The sequence below is a fragment of the Camelus bactrianus genome, chromosome 12 (assembly GCF_048773025.1).
Source record: "Camelus bactrianus isolate YW-2024 breed Bactrian camel chromosome 12, ASM4877302v1, whole genome shotgun sequence".
Taxonomy (NCBI): Eukaryota; Metazoa; Chordata; class Mammalia; order Artiodactyla; family Camelidae; genus Camelus; species Camelus bactrianus.
The window spans coordinates 38,345,157-38,369,081 of record NC_133550.1 but is presented as its reverse complement, the minus strand read 5'-3'; the positions used below and the strand labels follow the sequence as shown (position 1 = coordinate 38,369,081).

General features: G+C 34.5%; 1 protein-coding gene across 5 annotated transcripts in view; it reads right to left on the bottom strand.

Moving 5' to 3' along the window:
• Positions 1–23,708, bottom strand: part of CDK17 (cyclin dependent kinase 17) — a 120,719-nt gene extending 97,011 nt beyond the window's left edge. For all 5 annotated transcript variants that reach the window (XR_012510738.1, XR_012510737.1, XR_012510736.1 and 2 more), the window contains exon 1: positions 23,575–23,708. The gene's annotated coding sequence lies outside the window, so the exon portion shown is untranslated. The remainder of the gene's footprint in view (positions 1–23,574) is intronic.
• Between the last annotated feature and the right edge of the window lie 217 nt (positions 23,709–23,925).

Below are 23,925 nucleotides of genomic sequence, written 5' to 3'. Positions count from 1 at the left end.
CACAAATAAGTTGGTTCTTTTGCAGATTACAAGTGAAACACATATTGTCTTTCCTTTTAATTCTGTGAAATTGGGTAATATTCTTGAGTAAAATAAGTCAAACCATTTGTGATCATCATTTTCAAAAGAAAAACCACAACTTAAAATAATTTTACCAGTATCAAATTATCTGAAAATCAACAGATTTTGCTTACTATTGTACCAAAATGTGCTTAACAAATTATTTCCTAATGAGGGCATCTTATCTGCTATTTTTTTAATGTATTTTTAAACGAGGCTTATACGAAGTAGACAATACTATAAATAGCACACTTGCAGAAGACCTGTAAATATTCCTCCTTCCTCCTCAGTAGGCCTGCAAACATTTCTCCTTGGGCTGAATCATAAAGACAAGTTCCAGACTCAATTCCACAAATGATTAGAAAAATTTTCAACTATTCCTGGTTATATTTCAATGCTTCTGAGAGATTTCTGACAAATGGAAGGACAAAAAGCCTCCAGAAAACTTTCCACAGCTATCCCACCTTCCTAGTCAGTGTTATTTTTAAATGAAGTTTCTTAAAATTATTAATACTCTTTATGAGAACAGTATTGTCACATGTTAGACATTCCACCAGAGAAATAGGCCATACCCGTTATTGTATGAACACTGATGTTACCCTTCTTACATAGCAAGCCATTTTTGTCATTACTTTCATGGGCAGTATAACCCAGTCCTTCACATGATAGAAAGTAAAATATCCAGATGATATGCTTCCTTAGTTCTAAGTATACTAAACCACAGCCACCACCTGATACATTATGGTATTATATAATACCTGATATATCTAGTATATTGCAATATGTAGGATAAACAGACATGAAGAAAGTAAAAATTATCTCTGAAAAATAAAAGGTGGAATTATAAGCTGTTATTCCACTATCCAAAAAAAAAAAAAAAAACTTAGTTAATGGTAATTCATGCTTGTTTAAAGTATTTGGCTAAGGCTAAGACCCATAATTTGATCCTTATATAAACCAATTAGCTTTGCACTACTAGGCATATGTCCATAACCCTGGACATTTAGAAATGGTAAATACATATCAGTGGTCTCATGAGAATTTAGCAATGATTATAGGTGGCTCAATGTCATGAATTATGAGGAAGATACACAAAGGATATAACCTTGGTTAGGTATCTGGGTCCTTTTCTATTTTCTGGGTACAAATATAATAACTACATTGAGTGAACAAAATTTTAACACTTACAAAACATCTAAATATATATTTTTACCTCCTTATTTCCTTTTATCCTCTCATTGCATGACATTTTAAATAATTTCTACTCTTGCTTATTTTGCTCTAACTCAATATGTCCTCCAAGAGCAACTGAGCACTTGAATTTCTTACTAGCAACAGAAATAAGAAATATGTGAACTATAATTAATGAATTAAAGCAGACTCAGGGTTATTCCAATAATAATGTCACTCAAAAATCAATGAGAGACGAATCGCTTTACAGTTTATGAACTCGAAATTGCTCACAATTCTGTCTCTCTTATCTATAGTTTTCCATATATGAAACTATCTTTGCTGTCAGGTGAGTCATAGCAGAAACAAAACTGAAATTTTCTATAAAATTCAGTAAAACCTCTATTAGTGACTGGTATGAATATTCAGAGAATAATAGGAGGCCCAGATTTATCAAAGGATAGTAATTGTCTAAAAATGTATATATCAAGAAACACTGGTCTACTACCTAACACAGACAAGATATTTGTTACACTCTGGTGTGCTTTTTTAGGAAAAGGGTGGGTTTACAGACAGTCTCAGGTCTATTTCTACACTGCTTCTATAAGAATGGCCTAGGAATATTTCAATAGGAAAATAATGAGTAGAGGAGGGGAGGGACTATTTCTCTATTCAACAAATAATAATACATTTAGACTTGTTCCTTTTACTGTTCTGAATCCACCTGTATAAAGTATAAAACAGAAAGTCAATAGGTCACAATCTTTAAATGTGGCTATATGTTCCCGTGCTATTTTCTGGTTAGAAGTTCGGAAGTGACTTGAATTGTTCCCTCTCTCAAAGGTAGGAAATGAGAGGTTATCCTGAGGTCAGCATCTTCTAATGTGGCTCTTGATTTAAATTGTGTTAACTTGCTCTGCTCCAGGATGAAAGCAATTATGACCAGATCAATGTGCTCTGCAGCTGGTTAGTCAGCTGCTGCAGAGGAGGCAGCCAGCAAAACAGCTTTGGGGCCCTCTCTGGGCACTGTGCCTCTTAAGATTTGAGTGCAGGCCAATCTCTGTTGCCACTAATTCTTCAAAGGTATTTTTAGCTGCTCAAGATAAGAAGTAAAATAAACATAAATAGGAAATATCCTCCTTTTAATTTTTCAAGTTAAGCTGTTAACTGTTGAAGTGTTCCACACCGAGTGCAACACCCACCAGAAAATGGTATTTTTACACCTCTATATGAAACCATTATACTGGCTCAAGAGTCTATCTGAGAAGCATCAGCTGACTCCTTGGAAAAAGAAATTTAAAAGGAAGCCACTCCATGGATTTTTTTGGGGGGGGGGCAAGCAAGGCTAGATAGAAAGGAGCATAAGAGGGTTCCCAAACCTCAGTGACTACAAAGTCTCAAAGGAAACGGCTTGAATACAAAATTTTATGACCACTCCTGTAACCACAAGTGGTACTAACTATGAAATCACAGCATATTCCAATTTTACTACAAAAGAAACCCATGTTAAAGTTTGAAAAAGTGCTTCAATCCTACTGCTAATTTTCTTTCAAGTCAGAGTTCAAAAAAATGAAAGAGACTGGTACGATCACTGAAAATAAGAACTGACAAACCAACTCAGGACCAGTCCAGTAATCAAGTTGCTAATTCAGGGAATCACAAAAATGGAAAAAAATTAAACTTAAGTATCGTTCACATTTTAACTTAAAACATTCAAATGTTATCTTACTCTCCTAGATTTGTATGACCTTTCCAAGATTTTAGTTGTCTTCCTTACATCTTCCTTACATCTACTTCAAGATTTATTTTTAAGTAACCTGCCTTTGTTAAGTCTTTCTGCAGTTTTCACTGAAGTATCTCTCTTTATACATTGATACTGGTTTTGGTAGTATTTGATTAGATGATGTAATTACAGTAACAAGTAAAGCTGGCATACAACAACTGGTAGGAAAAGAATGTAAGGTCAAACTAAAGAAAAGCATTGTAGCCACCGGTTAGTATTAAACATGCCATGGTTAAAAAAAAAAAAAAATGCCATGGTCATCCATCAGTAGTCCTACAGAGGGAAGGGAGGCCACAAATCAGTCAGAGAATCTACTATACCCTCAATTGCCTTCTTAAATGCTATACACGGGGTCTCTACAAGCATGCAATGACCTATGTTATCCAAAATACTAAAACTAAACGTACCAAACTTCTTAACTACAGTATAGGTGGACAATCTGCTGACCAACTGTAATAAAATTCCTATGCAATGTTAAATAATACTCTTAAACTGGAAAAGAATTTAACCAGAAAAAAAAAGAAAGGAACCAAACTCAGTATTATAGTTAAACAAAAATTTTATTGCACAATCTTATCAGTCCATCTCTGTGAATGTGGTTAATTTCTTTTTAAAAAAAATAAGGTTAAATTCCACTATAAGAAACTTGCCTTTAATTTCATTCTTATAACAAATACTGTTAATGCTGGTATCATCTAAGATTTGCTGATTATTTTATACAGAAATTTAAAATATTTATTATAAGATTTGACCTGATGCTTAAAAATCAGTTTCTATTTTTATCATGCTTTGGGGCAAGGTTTATCGTGAGCTCCTAGGTACCTGAGTACATGTTCATTTGTATGACTGCTTTCATAATAACAGGCAGAAAATGTGATTAAAATTCAAGTCATTAGGTGTGCAAACAATCAATAGGAAAGAAAACCTAATGGCAGTCACCAAGGCTCTCCAGAATTCATGAGTAGTGAGAGATGGTAAAATGGGTATGAATTCATTATTACTGAACTCCAGAATGTATTTTACTCTAATTTTATTCCAATGTTGGGGGGTCATCGTTTAATTACAGTTAGTGAGATGATCAACTTAACAGATTTTTTTAAAGTGTGTGGAGCATTAAAATGGTTCTCAAGGAGTCCAAGATAGACGTCTTTGTGGTTCCAACTGCTTCCAAAAATACATCTTCTTTTACCAAGGAGAAAATAACACTTTTTTCTGACACTCAATTTGATTTTTTTTAATCTGGAAATTTAAAAGTAGCAGCATAGGTCTCTTGCTTTAAGCATATCACACCAAGTACACTTTTCCTGGAGCCCTAATGTGTATTTACTTTCTGTGTACACATTTCACTAGCATTACTATTTCTCTGACATCCTCAGTGACACAAAAGGATAGAGAAAAGTTCCATATATTCTTTTTCTATTCCTTCTGTAAGCAGAACGGATTAAACTTAATAATTTTCATTGATTGTACAGAAGACTCATACCACTTAATAATCATTGCCCTAGAATGAAATAATTGCTACAACTTAACTATTCAACCTAACACCGGTTTTGATCCAAAATTTAATTTACCAAGGACAACCTGAAAGATCTGATCAAATAAATTAGTCTCAGCATTAAAATTATGAGCAATTTTCTGTTTGTAAAGTTAACCGAGTAATTCACAAGTTTATGTCTCTATACCCTGGCAACTATATCCTTCAGAAGTGATTAGAAATATATAGAAAAATGACTAGTACCTAAGTGATATTAACGAACAATTTTTCTCTCAATAAGTAAGATTTAAGTTTTGGTACTTACCTATTCTTTAGGTAAAATTATCTTTTAACTGTTAAAAGATCTGGCCTTTTATCAATATTCTCCTCCTGCAGGAGTCGAAGTAATAAAATATACTTTACATAACAATAAGGGAATTTTTAAAAGACAAAATTAACCTTTCACATTATATAATTTTTCAGCAATCATTTTAAAATATAAGATCTCTGTGAGACCACTATAAGTCAATGTTATCAAGGAAATGACATCTTTTCCCGTTTTTATGTGATAGGAAAAGTAGTTAATATTATATGCCAATCTGTTCTAGTACTTTATTTACATTAACTCTTTAACTATCACAGTAATACTGTAATATTAAAATTATACTCGTTTTACATATCTAAAACTCAGTCACTGAAGAGTTAAAAACTTACTCAAGGTTACAGCCAGTAAGCAGAAGTTGGTTGGAGCCCAAGTAACGTTAAGACCCTACCTAGTCCGTGCTCTTAACTGCTACATAATCACCCAGAATAGGGTTTAACACATTGCTTCACTCAATAAATTATGAATTGTCTGAGCACTGTTTTTCTTTCTCCCAGGAGTTATAAAAATCAGTGTTTGAGAAATAAGGCACAAGTTAATCCTTTGTCCTCCCCTTATTCTACTTTTACCTAGACAGAAAATACCTGGACAGTATTCCCTACACTATGCTCTCATAATCTTCATATACCTCATTTATAGAGCACCTTCCTATTTGTTTCTAAATAGTTTAAGCACTAGATTAAAAACACTTTCAGAGACCAAAGAACATTTTGCTTTTTTTCCCCTCCAATTTTGTAGTGAAGTATAGTTGATTTACAATGTTAGTTTCAGGTGTACAGCAAAGTGAGTCAGGTATACATAATATATTTTTTTCTTTCTGGATTATTTTCCATTATCTGCTATTACATGAAATTGAATATAGTTCCCTGTGCTATACAGTAGGTCTTTGTTGTTTATCTATTTTATATATAGTAATGTGTGTCTTAAACCTCAATCCGTAATTTATCCCTCCCCACCCTTTCCCCTTTGGTAACCATAGTTTGTTTCCTATGTCTGTGAGTCTGTTTTTGGTTTGTAAATAGAATTTGTATCTTTTTTTTTAGATTCCACATATAAGTGTTATCATATGATATCTGTCTTTCTCTGTCCGACTTACTTCACTCAATATGATATCTCTAGGTCCATTCATGTTGCTGCAAATGGCATTATTTCATTCTTTTTTATGCCTGAATAATGCTGTTTGTTTTTAAATACCATTTCCTTGTGTACGTCCTAGCTCTAAGAAGGTCCAGATAAGTGCTGGACAGGACAGAAAGGAGAGCAGTTTAAAAAGTCACTTTCTAGAGTAATTTATAAGTAAGAGGAGACATAAATCTTACTGAGTTTAGGATATTTTGCAAATATAATCAAATAGTCCAAAATGCATGCAAAAAAAATTAGAACATATCTCAGGTAACATTTTTGACTAAGCTCTATGAACAGTAAGATTTTACTAGCAACTGTATATAACTTTATTTGATTTGATTTCCACAAAAGCCTTATGAGTTGGTATGTATTGCTCTGTCTATTTTTGCAAATGAGGAAAACAGACTCAAAAAGGTTAATGAATTTGCCTAAGATCATACAGCTTGCAAGCCTTGTCATTTCCAAAAGAGGGAAAGGAACAGAAAAATCAAAGCCTACAGCTACAAGGGTATTCACAGAGGAAGGTATTCAGTAGTAGACTCGAGAAATGGAATTCAGTGAGTTACTACAGTATAACAGGAATAGTCCCTAAGAATATTCAATTGAAAAAGGAAAATCAAGGGCAGGATTAGGATCCAATTTCATTCTGCTCTAAAGCAGAAGTTCTTCAAGTGCGGTCTACGAAATCTTTAAAGGGGGATCCGGAGGTCAAAACTATCTTAAAAATAATACTAAGAACTTATTTGCCTTTTTTACTTTTCATTCACAAAACTGGAGGTTTTCAGAGACTACATTTCCACAGAATATTGCAATAGACTGAAATGCAAAAGTAGATGTGAGAATCCAGCTATCTTCTATTGAGCTAGACATTAAAGAGATTTGCAAATATGTAAAACAATGCTACTCAACATATTTTTTGAAAAGTTATTTTTCATTTAAAAATATTTATGCTAATTTGTAACACTTGTTATTTTTAAGTAAATTAATGTTAAAATTAATGTAAAAATTAAGGAAGTTTTGGTCCTGAGGCCAAAAAGGTTGAAAAGCCACTGCTCTAAAAAGCTATTCTCAACCAATTCATAAATTTAAAATCTGGTCTTCTAAATTGATTTACTCACCAGGCTAAGTGGGCTATGTAAATGGAAAGTTCTTGAGTTTTACCATATTACAAACTCCTTAACTAGAGAAACATTTAAAAAAAAATTTGTGTCCCTCTTTACCCTCACCACATCACTCATATCTAAAAAAAATTTACTGTATCAAGCCAAATTACTTCATTGTACGTTTCTAAATTAACACTATACTTTCAACCTATATTACATAAAAGATTATATAACACTTCATCACCTCAAAATAAACTGAAAAGGAATGTCAACCCACAAAACTGTAAAGGTCAGACTTCGCCACATGGTGACACATGATGATCCCACTGATGTAAAGACATCCTGTAAGGCTCAGCTAATCATTCACTCAACTACCTCCTAACTTCAATAGTAGAAAATGTACAAAGCATTTTAGGAGAATTACGTAAAATATACACTTAGATATTTAAGAGACCACATTCTCACAGGTAATATAAGAATGAAACTTCGATTCCCTTCAAAAATAATAATTTAATACTATATCACATGACATATTTTTCAGTTACCACCAAGTAGAAAATTACGTACTCTTTATATGTTTTCAAAGTATAAATTTCACAAAATTCCTACTTCCTACATATTCATGTACATTTCACTGAGAATGTTCTTAGCATACTTGGCACAAGTAAATATGAATTAAAAAAAGAAAGTGAATAGGCAACTTTCTAGCCTTTCTCTCCAATAAACATCTGAACTGGATAAGTGAATGTGCTATTTTGTCATCGTGTAATTTGTAACACAATAATAGTTTACCACATTTTTAAAAAACTAACACTTTATTAAAGTTTTCATAAGACAAATTCTACTGGATAGTGGTCAGCTTTCCTCAGCAACAATGAAAGACTTTGGCAACATTAAAAATGCCAACACTCTTCAGCCTTCTGGTAAAGTTTTTCTTTGGGAAAGGAAGGGCTGTTTAGTGAAAAAACAAAACCAAACCAAAACACTCTTATTAAGTGGTCAGTTAATTTCGAAGATATTGGAAATACCTCCCAAAAGGAGTCTTCGTATGGCTGAACCACACATCGATTGTTCTCAAAATTTTAAAACTATCATCACCTTCAGAAAAGCCTTCTTGCGATTTTGGAGAAGCATACAAAATACTTAATCCTCTACCACATTACTTGCTAAATGGAAAATTAGAAACTGCTCACCTATCAATCCTAAAAGGGAGGGAATATAACAAGCCAATTAACAAGTGTGCTTAATTTACTTTATAAGATCATAGCAGAGGTCAGGGTGTAAGATTTCAATCAGAAGATTAAGAAGAAAATCTGTACCTGACTAAACTCCATAGCTACAACTCTGATATTTTCCAAAAGTTTTCATTTTTATTTCTGGCATGTTTTTCCTACTAATTCTACTTATTTAGGAAATCTTAGCGTATTAAAATAAGAAAACTAAAGTACTAAGTTAGATTAATACAAACTAAAGAAAAAAGAGGGTAAAATGTGCCTTTAAAAAACTATGAGGATGCAGAAAAATATTTTTAAAAGGTATTATCTAAAATTAACTGGGATTCTGACAAACAACATACTGTTCTGCTACCTGAATATATCCCTTAAGTGGAATTAAATGGATTCTATTTAATCAAAGATTCCAGTTAATCAAAGCTTGAGTGTAAGGGCCTAGATCCTTTCTTCTTTGCTTCATTATTGCTTACTCAGTCTTGATCTCAAAAGCTGAGAGATATCATATTCCTACATCTAATTAACACCCATGGTAAAATGTTCATTACATACATGCTTGGTACTGGTTGATGAAGGACTCATACCATACAGAAAGTCTGCTTGGTGTAGGAGAAAGCAAGAATAAGCCTAACACAAGTTCAAATCCTGATTCCTTCATGTAGATATTGGAAAGAGTGAGAAGTAGGACTTTGATAAACCCAACTTCAGTTTCCTCTTTAAAGAAGAGAATCAATTACCTCAAAAGGATGTGAGATCTAGATTAGAATGTATATATTGTGCCTAGTACATAGTAGGTATTCAACAAATGTAACTTCCTCCACTCTGTACTTCCAAGTTATGAACATCAAATATACATACTATATATAAAACTGCAGGCTACAAACCAATGACCTCCTTTCCTCAGAGTCAAAATGAGAAATTAAATAACTTTTATAGGATAATGTGGGAGCAAAATGGTAAAATTACTTCTAAGAAAATATTCTTGATTTCAAATAATTACCTTGCAAACAGAATTCCCTCTAGGCAATTGTTATGTGAAGAATGTCATGAAAGAATGGATAGTTCTGTGAATAATCTGTATTTTGTACATGCACAGAACTATTAAGAGAAAATTCATCATTAGGGCCAATAGGTCTTTCTCCACCTAGGTATGAAAGGCTTTTGTGTAGTGATCCCACAACTTTACAGCCACATCTCCAGAGATCATGTAACAATATCCTGGTTCTCTTTCTACCTCTCTTGCCATTCCTCTATAGGAATGGATTCTCTCTTTCTCCTCTCTCTCACACACAAGTATATCCATTATGCACTAGAACTCTTAAGGCCCAAATATTTTTCTTCTCACTATGCTTCCTCCTTAGGCAAACTTATCTAGGCACAAGGATTCAATCTAAACAATAACTCTCAATTTTCTATCTTTGATCCTTTTCTATCTCTTTTCTTAGCTGCAGAACCATATAACCAACTGCCCACTTGGGTATCTCAGACACCTTAATTGACAGTTAGGCTTAATTCCTCAGGGGGAAAAAAATTTCAATGTCAAACTGCTCACCAAGAGAATGTATTGTCTTTGTAAATGGCCTAAGAATGAGACTTTTAATAAATACATTTTCAAATTACTGTGGCCCTGAATGAGCACTCAGAACTGAAACCATCTGCATTCAGTTTACAGTCTACAGTAACATCACTGTTCAGCTGTCTTCAATAACATGAATTTACTATTCCAGGAAACTCTTGCCCAGGCAGATAAGAACTGCAAGTAACTTCATTGTTCATTCCAGGAACTTCCCCCCAAAACCCATATAAACCAACATCAGACTATTCAACTTTTCAATAAATAGCAGCAAATGATTGTTCACTTTCCAAGACTCTGAAAAAAAATCTCACCTCAAAACTCTTCCTTTGCTATGTCTATCAATCCTAAAATATTACTATCATGATCCCTACTAATTCTAATTAAGATCCTGCATTGAAATACCTGTGTTACAGATTCCAAATCCTCAATAAATATCTCAACTTTGCTCTCCCTCCTAGCTTTGCTATTCTTTTCACCCACACATATACTCTTCCTCCCCCAGCAGATCCTACCAACTCAGGAAAGGTAGTGCTCTCCTTTATTACCCTAAACAATAAATTCAGCAAGTTATTTTTCATGGCATTTTCTAGGAGCCAACATTCCACAGCACTACCTGATAGTTTCCCAAATGTCTGTTAAAATTCAGTTCAGCAATACAAGTTTCATCACACGTAGTGTGAAGAAAATATGAATACCTTTATAAAATGTTATAAGAAATCAGCACTCTACGTTAGGTAACATCTGCTGACATTACTGTTTCCAGTTTCTTAAAAACCTAAAATAGCTAATTGGTCTACTACTTAAATTTTTAAATAATACCAAATAAAGAGATTACTAATATCAAAGAAGCCACAAAAACAGTGAGTTTCAAAAAATATGGGAGATAAATCACAGAGGTTTAATAATCTAAGCAGGTATCTTAGGAGAAACAGGATGGGGAAAAAACTCGAATGTATTAATAACCCACAACACTAATAAGCTAGAAGAAAAAAACTACTGTTAAATATACTAGAGTATAACAGTGAAAAGAAACTTTAAAGAAGTCTTCATTACTATAAAATTATTCTTAAACCATGATTTGGAATTAAGACACAATGAAATACTTAATACATTTTCCATAAAGTTGAAAATTCTTATCCACCAAAAGTAAATGTATAAGCATTTCTTTTACTATAAATCACTTAAGGCGTCTATAAGGCCATAGGCATGCTTACACAGGAATAATCAGAAAGAAAAGGTTAAGTACTTAAAACACCTCAATGATTAGAAGGAATTGAAGATTTTAAGATCTAAGTGTAAAAAAAAAAAAAAGAGATCACAAGTACTGAAAGATAATATGGATGAATTCCTTTACAATCTCGGGAGTGAAGACTTTTCTAACTATATTTCAAAATCCAAAAACATAAAAGAAAAAATTATATCACAATACAAAAAAGGAAAAATTTTGTGTGAAAAAATTTCATCAAGAATCTAAACATATATTCACAACCCATATCACAAAAAAAGGGCTAATCTCCCTATGGAGAACTTCTAAAACCAAGAAGAAAAAAGCCAACAACCGAATAGAAAAATAAAGAATATGAGAGTTCATAAAAAGGAAAAAAAATTAAAATTCCCACTAAACATATGAAAACATACTCAGTGCCATTCATAACGAGAGAAACACAATAGTCTGAGTTACACCAGTTCACATGTATCAAACTGGCTAAGTTCCAAAAGTTTGAAAACACATTAAGCTGGTAAGACTATGGGAAAACAGCCTCTCAAACATTCAGGCAGCAGTATTTTAAAAAAAAAAAAAAAAAAAAAAAAAAAGGCAATTTGACTATATCTAACAGAATTATAGAAACATTTACTTAAAATATTTTATAATAGTTTTAGATTTACAGAGAATTTCCAAAGATAGTACACAGAGTTACCCTACACCATTCACCTAGTTTCTGCTATTAAGATCTTATAATAGTATGGTACATTTGTCACAATTAATGAACCAAAACTGATACATTATAACTAATTAAAGTCTATTTTTTATTTAAAGATTTCATTAGTTTTTATCTAATGTCTTTTCTGTTCCAGGATCCCATGCAATATACCACATTATAGTAAAATCATCAGCTTCTTAGGCTCCTTTAGTCTGTGACAGTTTCTCGAACTTTCTGTTTTAGATGACCTTGACACTTTTGTTAAGTACCGTTCAGGTATTTTGTAGAATATTCCTCAATTGAGATTTGTCTGATGTTTTTCTCATTATCAGACTGGGGTCATAATTTGGGGGCAGGAAGAGCACAGAAGTGAAGTGCCATCATCATCATCACATCACATTATCAACATAATTTATGACTGCTGAAGCTATAACGAAATATCTTAGACTAGGTGGCTTATAAACGACTGAAATTTATTTCTCATAGTTCTGCAGGCTGAGAAGTCCAAGATCAAGGCCACTGTAGATTTCGTGTCAGGTGAGAGCCTTTTCTAGACTGCCGTCTTTTCACTGCATCCTCACACTGCAAAAGGGGCAAGGGTTCTATCTCTCTGGGGTCTCTTACAAGGGCACTAATCCCATTTATGAGGATTCAACCCTCATGATATAAGCAATTCCCAAAGGCCCCACCTCTAGACACCATGACATTAGGGATTAGGTTTCAACAAATGAGTTTTGGGGAAGAACAAACTTTCAATCTATGGTATTAGTACTATACATTTATAGTACTTATTTATAATATATACACACAATATTTACAGTATTAAACTTTGGTCACATGCTGAGGTAGAGTCTGTCACGTTTCTCCTACTTCAAGTTACCTTTTCCCATTTTCCACTCCTTAAGAGGGGAGTTACATTATACTCCCTCATGGGCTGAATAGCTACATAAATTATCTGTAATTCTTCTAAACAGATTTGTCTACTCAACCCCATTTATTTATTTATATCGGTATGGATTCATGGATGTTATTTTATATCTGAATTATAATACAATACTTTTTAAAATTATAGTACAGTTATATAATGTGTCAAATTTCTAGTGTATAACATGTTTCAGTCATACATATACATACATTTTTTTTTTCATATTCTTTTTCATTATAGGTTACTACAAGATTCTGAATATAGTTCCCTGTGCTATAATATACTATTTTATTTTGTTGCTAAAATTATTCTAGTATCAGCCATTGGGTACTTTTTCAGCTGACTCTTCTGCCCTGTTTACATCAGTTAGTCATTGTTTTTGTTTGAGTGCTTCCTTACTTTCCAGTATTAAAAGGTGTTCCAGGCTCATCCTGTGTGTTTATTTCCTGCCCCAGTCCTGGAATCAGCAATTTTTCCAAGGAACCTGGGTTGCTTTTATGGAGAACGGTATTAGACACCAACATCTGGATACTATTTTTGCTCATTACTACTGAGGTGTCATTTCGAGGCCTACTCAGCTGACAGAGGAAGGAAACACATGTGTGTATAAATTCATTTATCATCTGACCTGGAGATTCTTGTCCTTAGAGTCTACATCACACATTTGCTTATCCAAGTACAAAATGTTATATATACATTTTTCATTTGGCAAACTAATAGTAAAAGATAGAAAACAATTCAGGGATCCACATAGGACTGTGTGATCAAATATCAGAAGTACTACAAGTATCAAAAGTAAGGAAAAATCTTTACCTAGATATGGAGAAACCTCTAAAGCAAAATAACCATTTATTTACACTTGCAAAAAGAAAAACTGGAAGGATAAGACACTAAAAGAAATGCTTACCTATAAAAGGTGGAGAAGGAAAAACAGGAAGGAGAAAGCAAAAAGAAAACAAGACTTCTCTGTGTGTCTCTCTCTACATACTTTTGAGTTTGTAATCACCTTACTTATTGAAAAAAATTAAGTAGCTTTTACAAGGAATGTAAAATGCCTACAAAAGTAGGATTGGAAGGGTTCAAATAGTAAGGGGAAGGGAGACAATCATTTCTGAAGAGTTAAGTACAATGAGACAAGGCAGCTCTTGATTAGAGACAATTACATGTAGAAAAAAAATCATTGCATGTGTCAGTAAAATAAAATACTGAAATGCACTACAGCTGCTAAAATTAGCCTATTCTCCGCATGAAAAAGTGCTCAATATCACTAATTATCAGAGAAATGCAAATCAAAACTACAATGAGGTATCACCTCACACCAGTCAGAATGGCCATCATTCAAAAGTCCACAAATGACAAATGCTGGAGAGGCTGTGGAGAAAAGGGAACACTCCCACACTGCTGGTGGGAATGCAGGTTGGTGCAGCCACTGTGGAAAATAGTATGGAGAGTCCTCAAAAGACTAGGAATAGACTTACCATATGACCCAGGAATCCCCCTCCTGGGCATATATCCAGAAGGAACCCTACTTCAAAAAGACACCTGTACCCCAATATTCATAGCAGCACTATTTACAATAGCCAAGACATGGAAACAGCCTAAATGTCCATCAACAGATGACTGGATAAAGAAGATGTGGTCTATTTATACAATGGAATACTATTCAGCCATAAAAAGCGACAACATAATGCCATTTGCAGCAACATGGATGTTCCTGGAGAATGTCATTCTAAGTGAAGTAAGCCAGAAAGAGAAAGAAAAAAACCATATGAGATCGCTCATATGTGGAATCTAAAAAAAAAAAAAAAAAAAAAAAAAAGAATATAAATACAAAACAGAAACAGACTCACAGATATAGAATACAAACTTGTTGCCAAGGAGAGGGGTGAGAAGGGATAGACTGGGAGTTCAAAATTTGTAGATACGGACAGGCATATGCAGAAAAGATAAACAAGATTATACTGTATAGCACAGGGAAATATATACAAGATCTTGTGGTAGCTCACAGCGAAAAAAAAAATGTGACAGTGAATATACATATGTTCATATAGAACTGAAAAACTGTGTTCTACAATGGAATTTGACATAACATTGTAAAATGACTACAACTTAATAAAAAAGTTTAAAAAAATAAAAATAAGAATAAAATTAGCCTATTCTCAGAACTTAACTGAGTTACTATTAAATGAATAGTGTTGTATCATCACCTATGCTGTTAATACAGAGGTAAAGTCTAAAGAACTACAAAATCATTTGTATGGGCATAATTAGTATTTGTATTCTTGACTGGTATGCTGATATTCATAGTTAAAATTTAAAAAATATTAGGCCTACAAGCTATAAATTTATTATTTTTATCTCTTATTTCCCCAACAAAATGGTAAAACCATTTCTAACATATGGAAACATATCCTCATTGGAAGACAAAAAAGGCAAAGGGTTTGCAAATTAAAAAACATATCCAAGTGCTCCTAATAGATAGTGAAATAATTTTCATGTTTGGCATGAACCAAACCAGAAAAAAGGTGCACAGCTTTTTTAGCATTTCCAAAGTAGGAAAGCAATCCCTTGAGGCTTCTTTCACAAAAGTTTCCATTAAACACTCAGAAGTAGCTCATTTGTAGATGTTCACAAAACTGTCCCAAAGGTTACTATAGAAGAAAATTATATTCTGCCTAAAAAAATATGTTCAGTAGCTCAATTCCATATATTAATAAAATCCAGTATCTCCCTCTATCATCTCATCTTCTACCAGTACCCCCATAAGCAATCTCTATTTCTACTACATCAAATACTTAATGGGATGATGGACAGTAACAATTATTTGCAAAGAATGTAAAATCTTTTTTCACACCTTTTTACATACTATTCTTTTATCCTAGGAAATGTTTCCCTTCATCTTCTCTATTTGTAAAGTTAATTATCTTTAGCATCATCTCTTCTGAGAAATCTACCTAATACCCTTGGCTAAATATCACTCTCTTCTCTTCAGGACAACTATTAAGTCCACCTTTAGTGAGAGCATGAATAAATGGACAAAATCTATCATAAGTTACCTAATTTTTACTGAGATGCTCTTTACATGGCAGAATGTGGACAATAAGTAAATAGAAGTCTATTTTGATTCCTTATGTAACTCTTACAGATGTGCTAACATAGTTAGGGTTACATTTTTATAGTAGAGAGATCAGTTTTAAGGAAAAAAAATGCAGACACCCATTTCTCCTTTTTCGCCTGCTATTTATAAAAGTAGAATAAAAATACATAAATAATATCAAATCATTGGGAGAAAATATTCAGTGTCTTGCCATACCAGATAGTAAAATATATTATAAAGAAGTAGTAATTAAAATAAGTTAGAGTTAGTGAATAAATGAATCACCAAAACAAATTATCTCTAATTTAAAAAAAAACCCTATATGTAGCAATTAGATATAAAACAAAGAAAATATCACAAAATAATGAAAGAAAAAACTGTAAGGATTCATAGACTGGTAACAGTCTCCTCCTCAGCAATTTGAGGGGAGTAATATAGCGGGAAAGAAAACAAAAGCAAAACCCAACATCCTAGCAATCAAAAAAATTCAAATATAATGATACCTTTCTACAAACAATTTATCAAAAGCAAATATTTTAAATAACAGTATCACCAAAACTAAATGTGGTATATTACTAGTGGCACTGGTACAACAGGCATTACCAGAAAAGGTTCACAGGTTTTGATTTGGGAATTTATACCTATCTACCCCAAGGAAATGTAAAATGGGAGCGATGTGTCACATGCTAAGAGTTTGTCCCTGCACAACTTAAAATAGTAAAAAATGAAAAGTAATAATTTAACAATTATCAGCCACTATGAAATGTTTAACCTTCCTTTGGTGGATTTATGTAACCACTGAAAATTATACCTGTAAGAATTATTACCAGCATAAAAAAAGTATGTTATATTATAAAAGGGATCTTAAACAAAAATATTAACTTTTATATATGAAAAAAAAATAAAGGGAATATTTGAAGATAACCATTATTAGGGAATTTAGATTATGGTCTATTTTCTACATTATAATATGTTCTTATATTTAAAAGATAATTTTCAAAAAATAATAATTGAGACAATAAAGACAGAACAGTAAGACACTGGTAAGAAACTAATTAAACAAGAAGGGCATTACTCTGAGGTGCCTCTAATGCCTTGGTAACTTACATAAGCAAACCAAAACCAAAGCCAGAGTCAATGTACTTGAATTTAAGAAAATAAAAACTGAAGAACATCCAATCACAACCAACCAACAAGGCTTTCCCAAATAAAACAACTGCTTAAACTATAGCCAATCAAATAATTTCTCCGCTTTGCTTCCACATCTTCTCTATAAAAATCTCCACCCTGGCTCCTGCTGGTAGAAAACTCCTAACCACTTTGACTTGGCACTGCCTGATTCGAACCAATGGATGCTCAAATAAAGTTGAAAATTTTAATGAGCCTCAGTTTACCTTTTAACAAATCAAACTAAAAAAGCAAGACAAAAACATTCACCAAAGGGATAAATGAATAAAATAAATAGAACAGAAGTCTTTTATACTTTAAATTAAGAAAACCTCCCCCCCAAACACCATAAAAGTAGGAAATCCAAAACAGAATAAAAAGGGAGAAAAAACAAGATGAAATAATGGAAAAGTTTTAAATACTCTGCCTTTAAGTTTAATTTATGTATGAATGCTTCCTCCCCTTGACTAAGTCCTTGAACAATGACTCTAAAACTCAAGAATTACTTGAACTGTTTTAAAATAAAAAACAAACCCAAACCCAGAATTTTCAATTCCGTTTTTCTGGGACAGAGCCTGAGATTTTACACACACACAGGCATCTAGCTTTTTTTTTTTTTTTTTTTAAATTTTAAATCAACAAGAATTTGTCTTAAGTTCAAGTTAAGGCCACTGACCTAGAAGAACATAAGATAATAAACAAAAACTTAATAATAAGTAGTAAATATCCAAGTAGATTTTATGACAAAGGAAAAATGCAAAACCAGTTTCTTCTTTTGATGGATAAGTTGTATGACCTATTCTATTTTAACTTCAGAAAATCTGAGTTACACAGAAAAGTCATCAACAAGGAGTGCAAATACTGTCTAGACTGTTAAGACGTCAAGCAAATGATATAGCACAGGCCTGAAGAAGGGAAGACAGGGCAAATGGTTACAAGATATATTTAGCTAGCCCTAAGGAAAAGCTTATCAATGTGTTCATCATGAAGAATATGATAGCTTTATTCCTAATGGTCACTAAGAAACAACAATGAATATCCTACATTATTTAGTCTACTAGTCTATATTATCCCTCTCCCCTCAATATACCTAAATGATGCAACAAACACCCAGTAGTAACACTAATAAGCTGATTCTCAAATTGGGTGAGACTAGAGAGGCATATTAGGAAATCCAGAGGGTATGCATAGTTTAAAAGTCAGACATGTTATGATTCAACTGTCCTTGTCACTTATTTAGACATTTATCAACCTGAAGGAATAGATCTGCTGAACAATTTTAGTACCATACCAATAGTTTTCCCCATTATACTACAGAGTAATAACAAAAATAACTGCTGTGAGTGCTCACAAGATGCAAGGTACTATGCAAAGTGCTTTACACATATCATTTCATTCAATATCCACAACCCTATGAAGCAGTTCTGTCATTCCTAACTTTACAGAGAAAAACTGACCCTTAAGAATTTAATTAGATGAAAATCATAGTTATCAGTTATTACTGAAGTAGTTTTTATGGGGGGAAAAAATGAAAACTATAACCAACTCTAAACTTTATAAACAGAAATGAGAGCTGCAGATTTTTTTCCAAAAACTTACACCTAAAATAAAACATGTCCACCATTTTATAGCTTCTTGAAAAGAAAAAGGATAAGAGGAAAACAGAAATATAAACAGTATTTGTAGAAGGGGGAGGGGCAAAAATCCATGCTCACAAACTTCTGAGCAAAAATTACTGACAAGTACAATGCTGACTCTGCTGTTTCTAGAGCGACAAAATGTAGGTAAGTTATGATCTTGAAAACTGATATAAAAATGCTTAATGTTTTAAGACCACATAATAAATTGAGGACTATGAAGAAACATCGAATCTTACAAATTATGAACACTAATTTTTAAATATCATAATTCAAAAGATGTTATCAAGCTATAATCTGATTTCTAAAATAAATCTAGTTCTTATAACACACCATAACAGAGGTATACTGTAAAACTCAATTTTAAAAACCTTTCAACAAAATTTCTTTAATTTTAAAAGTAAACCATAAAGCAGTTTTTATTTAGTAAATTAGGGTTAAATTAGTCATGGCCCAGAAAGAGTTAAGAATTAATTTTGATATAGTAGAAAATAAAAAGCCATCAAAATTTTGAGTATTGGAGCTGCATGTAGAAGGTATCTGTGTGAGAGTAATCTAGAAGCAGTTGGTAGCCCAATTTGGAGGGGCAGTGACTTGGTATTATTGGGCCTTTTTAATTACACGTGAGCTATACTAACTTGTTAGTGAAAATAGAGAGAAAAGGGCTGTACTCTTCAAAGGTCGTTATCTTTTAGACAGAATGTAAAATTATGATATCTATATGTAAATAAAATGCCTATTTCTAAAGGTCTGAAACATTGGTTAGTATCAAGAGTAAGATATGGATAAAATTTCATTCTTAATGAAATCCAGCTCTGATAAAGGTACAGTAACTAAGAGACAATAATGTCTGGGAGACAACTAGAAAAGAACTCAGAAAAAGAGGTCTGGATTAGAAACAAAGATGTAGAGATTATTAGCACATAGGTGATAAGAACAAAGCACTAAATATGGATGAGAATGCCCAGAGAACATGTGAAACATGAGAAGAGGGAGAGGGGACAGAATATTCCAGACAACCAACGTTGCTGTTATTTCACATGTTAAAATACCACCACATTAAACATGTACAATGACTAACACAATGCTGAGGATATAATAAATGCTTTAAAAATACTTACTGATTACATCCCTGAATTAATTATTTATAGTAGGCACTCAACCTATTAGATTTACTGATAGATATCAATTAATTCATTTTCCAAGTTGGCCAACAGAGAGAGGAAAACAGGCTAGAAAAGGTAAGTTACACTTAAATTTATTCAATACATTTTTCTGGTTCTTGGCAATTCCTCTTTCCACGTAAATATTTTGCAGATATCAAAATAATTGACAAATAAAAGGCCTGGGAGCAAAATAAAGGCAAGAATTCATTAATGACAGTAAGAATGTTTGGTTTAATATCCCACAGAAATTTTTTTTAAAAGCCAGTCTAATAGGTCTTCTCTCCATCAGTTCAAAGAAACTGCCAACAACGTAGCTTGAATGCTAGTAAGTTATACCAGGTTTTCTATTATAGGCAGTTTTTTACCTCACAAATACGATATAAACCACATTTTAAAATGCCATAAACCTACTGTTTATCTTCATTTCAAATGCAAAATGCTATCAGTTTACAAAATGCATTTTAAATAAGTTTTTTATTTAAAAGTTTAATCAAAAATTACACCTTCAAAATTCAAAGAGCTTAAAACTGTTTTTCCTTCATATGTGTGAAAGGAGGCAACTTTTAAAATAGATAAAGAATATTTTTAAAAGCTGGACTTAACATATAATACCTTTTTTCTACAATACAGCAATACATTCATTGTAATTATACATCACAGAAGTATAAAAGCTCTATGAAAGAATGCCATGACATGCTGTTGTAATTTTTACTAAGACTAGAGAATATTAAAGATTCAAAATGTAATGCCCTATAAATATTGAGTACTATTAGACATAATAAAGAAAACACCAGGGAAAAAATTCTGTGTTCACAGATAAATTTTTTAAATATTAAAGGATATTATTGTATCCTGAATATCTACCTCAGCAGCCATAATAGTTGCATTGTTCACAATACAATACTTGCAGTTTTTAGTTAGTACTATTTCAGCAATAAAGGAAAATATTGCTGAAAATAAGGAAAAAACAAAAGCCTTGACAGAGAAAACTGTTTTATAAGCCATCTCTTTCCACCATAATCACAGGACTAAACCAATACTTCAAACAAAATATATCAACACATATATATATACACACACACATTAAAATCTGCTTGGTCAACACAGCTACTCTGTTACAGAGCGAATTAAATTTAATTATTCTATTTTTTGTAAAATCAATGACTTATTAATACTGGTGTACAAAGCTACCAAACATTGGACTGCTACCATGTATTAAACCAGTTACTCCAATTTCATCTTTCTTTACTGTGTATCTCTCTTTTTTCCTTCAGGTAGGTAACCAGAGTATATTTGGCAGGCTGTACTATTTCAAACACCTAACAGTAAAAGTGACTTTACTGGGCATGAATCTGAGGATGAGAAGATAAACATTTTATAGAAGATTCTTTTAATAAGAGGCAAATCAGGATATTAACAAGATTAATTCTTCAGTATACTTTTTTGCTGATTGTAAAAAGTAATGTGAACATTTGAAAAATACAGAATGTATTTTTATTCATCAATAAATCCCACCAATGGGAAATCTTTGTTAACTTTTTGGTAGACTTCCTTCAATTAAAAATGAAACTGAGTATCTAACTAGACACTAATAAATACACAGAAAAAGATCAGTGTATCCTAATATAGCCTTTGATAAATGTTACATAAAACACCGATTATTAATGATATGACCTATTAATTTTACAAAGATATCTATAATACATGTTAAGTGATGAGGGTGGGGTAGAGAGTCCCTCATTTTAGAGACTGATCCCTAATCTGAAATCGGTTTCACAATGTTTATAGTGTCAACATCTTAATGGCAACAAGCAGCAAGATATGACTGTTCTTACAACGATGTCAACAGTAACGTCCTTACACCAAACAGGCTTTATTTTCCTTTCCATTCATATTTCAATGTTTTTATTTTTGCTGTTAAAAAAATCAACGACAAATAACATCTGCATAAAGTAATTTTAAAATAGCTTAATTCAAACACTAACTACTTTCTTTGAAGCCTAGCATTCAAACTATTAGTGTTTCTGGCCTATGAGATAGTTTACCAGATAAAAGGATACCACTTTTATATTCAAGTAACCTCTTATTAAAAAAAAGAATATCCTTAAATATAGCCATATTTTTTTCTTTGGTTCCAACCTATTGTTTATGGTAGTATGCAGGCGTTAGAATTACAAAGACTAAAATGACTTCATTAACAAAGCAACATCCCAACATTTAATAAATAAACCAACTACTTAATCTCATAAAAGAATAAAACAAAACCAGTAATATTACTGCTAGCAACTTTTTTTCTTAAAATGTGGTTGAACCTTATTTCCAGCTTCAAGGGAGGCTTTCCTCTCTACTCAAAGACCTTAAAATCCCATTCATTTTCTTCTAAAATACAGTAACTCAGATTTGTTACTTTGACCTTCTTTTATAAACAAGCGTCTTTTAAAAGAAACCCTTCAACGACTCAAGAAAGAATCGGCAAAGTTTGAGGAAAGAATTGTCCAAGTCAAGCATTTCCTGGTAAGTGACAGAAGGTCTGGCTGCCAGGGACACACTCTGCTGACCCTAGGAATAGTCAAAACTCTGAACAAAATTTGCCACTTTTGTATCTAGAAAGTTAATTTCGCTAAAAAGTAAAGAGGTGATAATACATGACAAACTACATGTCTTTGGTGGACACATTAATATAAAGGAAGAGCCCTATGGATTTCGGCTAAACGCTTTTGCCATTTCTGCAGAAGAAAAGCTAATTGTTGATGGCCATGTGACATTATAAGATCCCAGAAAGGAAAGGGTGGGAGGAAGAGAGTAGTTCAAGGCAGTTCAGGGTCAGAACAAGCTCAGGCATCCTGTCATTAGCAAACGTTCACCAAGCTGAAGGCAAAATACTGCTTACCCGAAAAGGAGTGGGTGAAAAGTAGGGGGAGAACTAGGGGAAAACCACAGGACAGTCAATGTGGCACAGAGGGGGTGATGGGAGGGAGTGAATCTGGAGCTACCCAGCTGAGTTGGGGAGCAAAACCATCAAGCACAAAAACGCGGAGAACAGCAATTGCGAGGGAGATGACAATGCTTGGCAGCCCCCTCATCGGCCCCTCCCCAACGGTTCTTTAGGTTTCCCACATTCCCTCCACCTCTGCTCTCCACCAACACTCAGGGGTGTGAACCGCCAGCGGAAGACTGCCCTGATCTTTGTCTCGGCCGGCTCCCCACGCGAGGGCTCCACCTCCTCCCGCTCCCCACCCGCGCACAGCCCCGGCGTCTCCAAGGAGCTGGAAACGCGGCGGCCACCGCCTCCTCGCCCACCTCCCGCGGACCCGCGCCCCTTCCTTCCCCTCCCGGCTGCGCCGCCCGCTCCCGCAGCTCCACCCACGCCGAGGGGACCTTTGTGTCTCGGGAGACTTTCTGCCTCTTCCCCTCCTCTGCTTCGCGGGGAGACCGGCCTCCCCCGGAGACCAAAGCGGCAGTAAGCACCCAAGGCGCTGGCGGCGCCTCCCGCAAAGGAACCCGAGCGTCAGACACCCATACCCCACCCCACCCCCGGAAACGCCTGGGCGACTGCGGTAGACGCAAGACCCCAGGGGCGACAGGCACAAGCGAACCCCCTACGACGCGCCGCCCTCTCTCAACTTCCCGGCCGGGCCTGAACCTCCCGCGCCCCCACCAGCCGCCCGCCCCGGCCTCCCGTCCCAAGCACCCTCCGGCCCCTCTCAGCCCGGGGTCGGCGGAGCAGCAGGGAAAGCCCCGCGCGGCCGCCAACTCACCAGCAAGTGCGGGGGCCGCGTCCCCAGACCAGACGAGGCGCAGAGGGAAAGCCGCTTCGCCGACGCCCGCGGCGACCGGATGCAGGTCCGGGTTCCAGCTACTGGCAGACTCGAGGCGCCTCCGAGGCGCAGGCCTCCGCCGCCGCAGCCGCTTTCCAGCTCACGCCGAGGGTCCGGGAGGGGCCGCGGGTTCCTCACGCGTTGCCAAGCCCCCCGGACAACATGGCTCCCGGGCTGCCGTGCCGCGCGGGCTGCCCACTAATCCCCTCGTAGGAGCCGGGGTGGGAGCGAGGCGGGCAGGCAGGCGCCGACGCCCGGCTGAGGCGGCCCGGCCGGACGCGGGATCCTTCT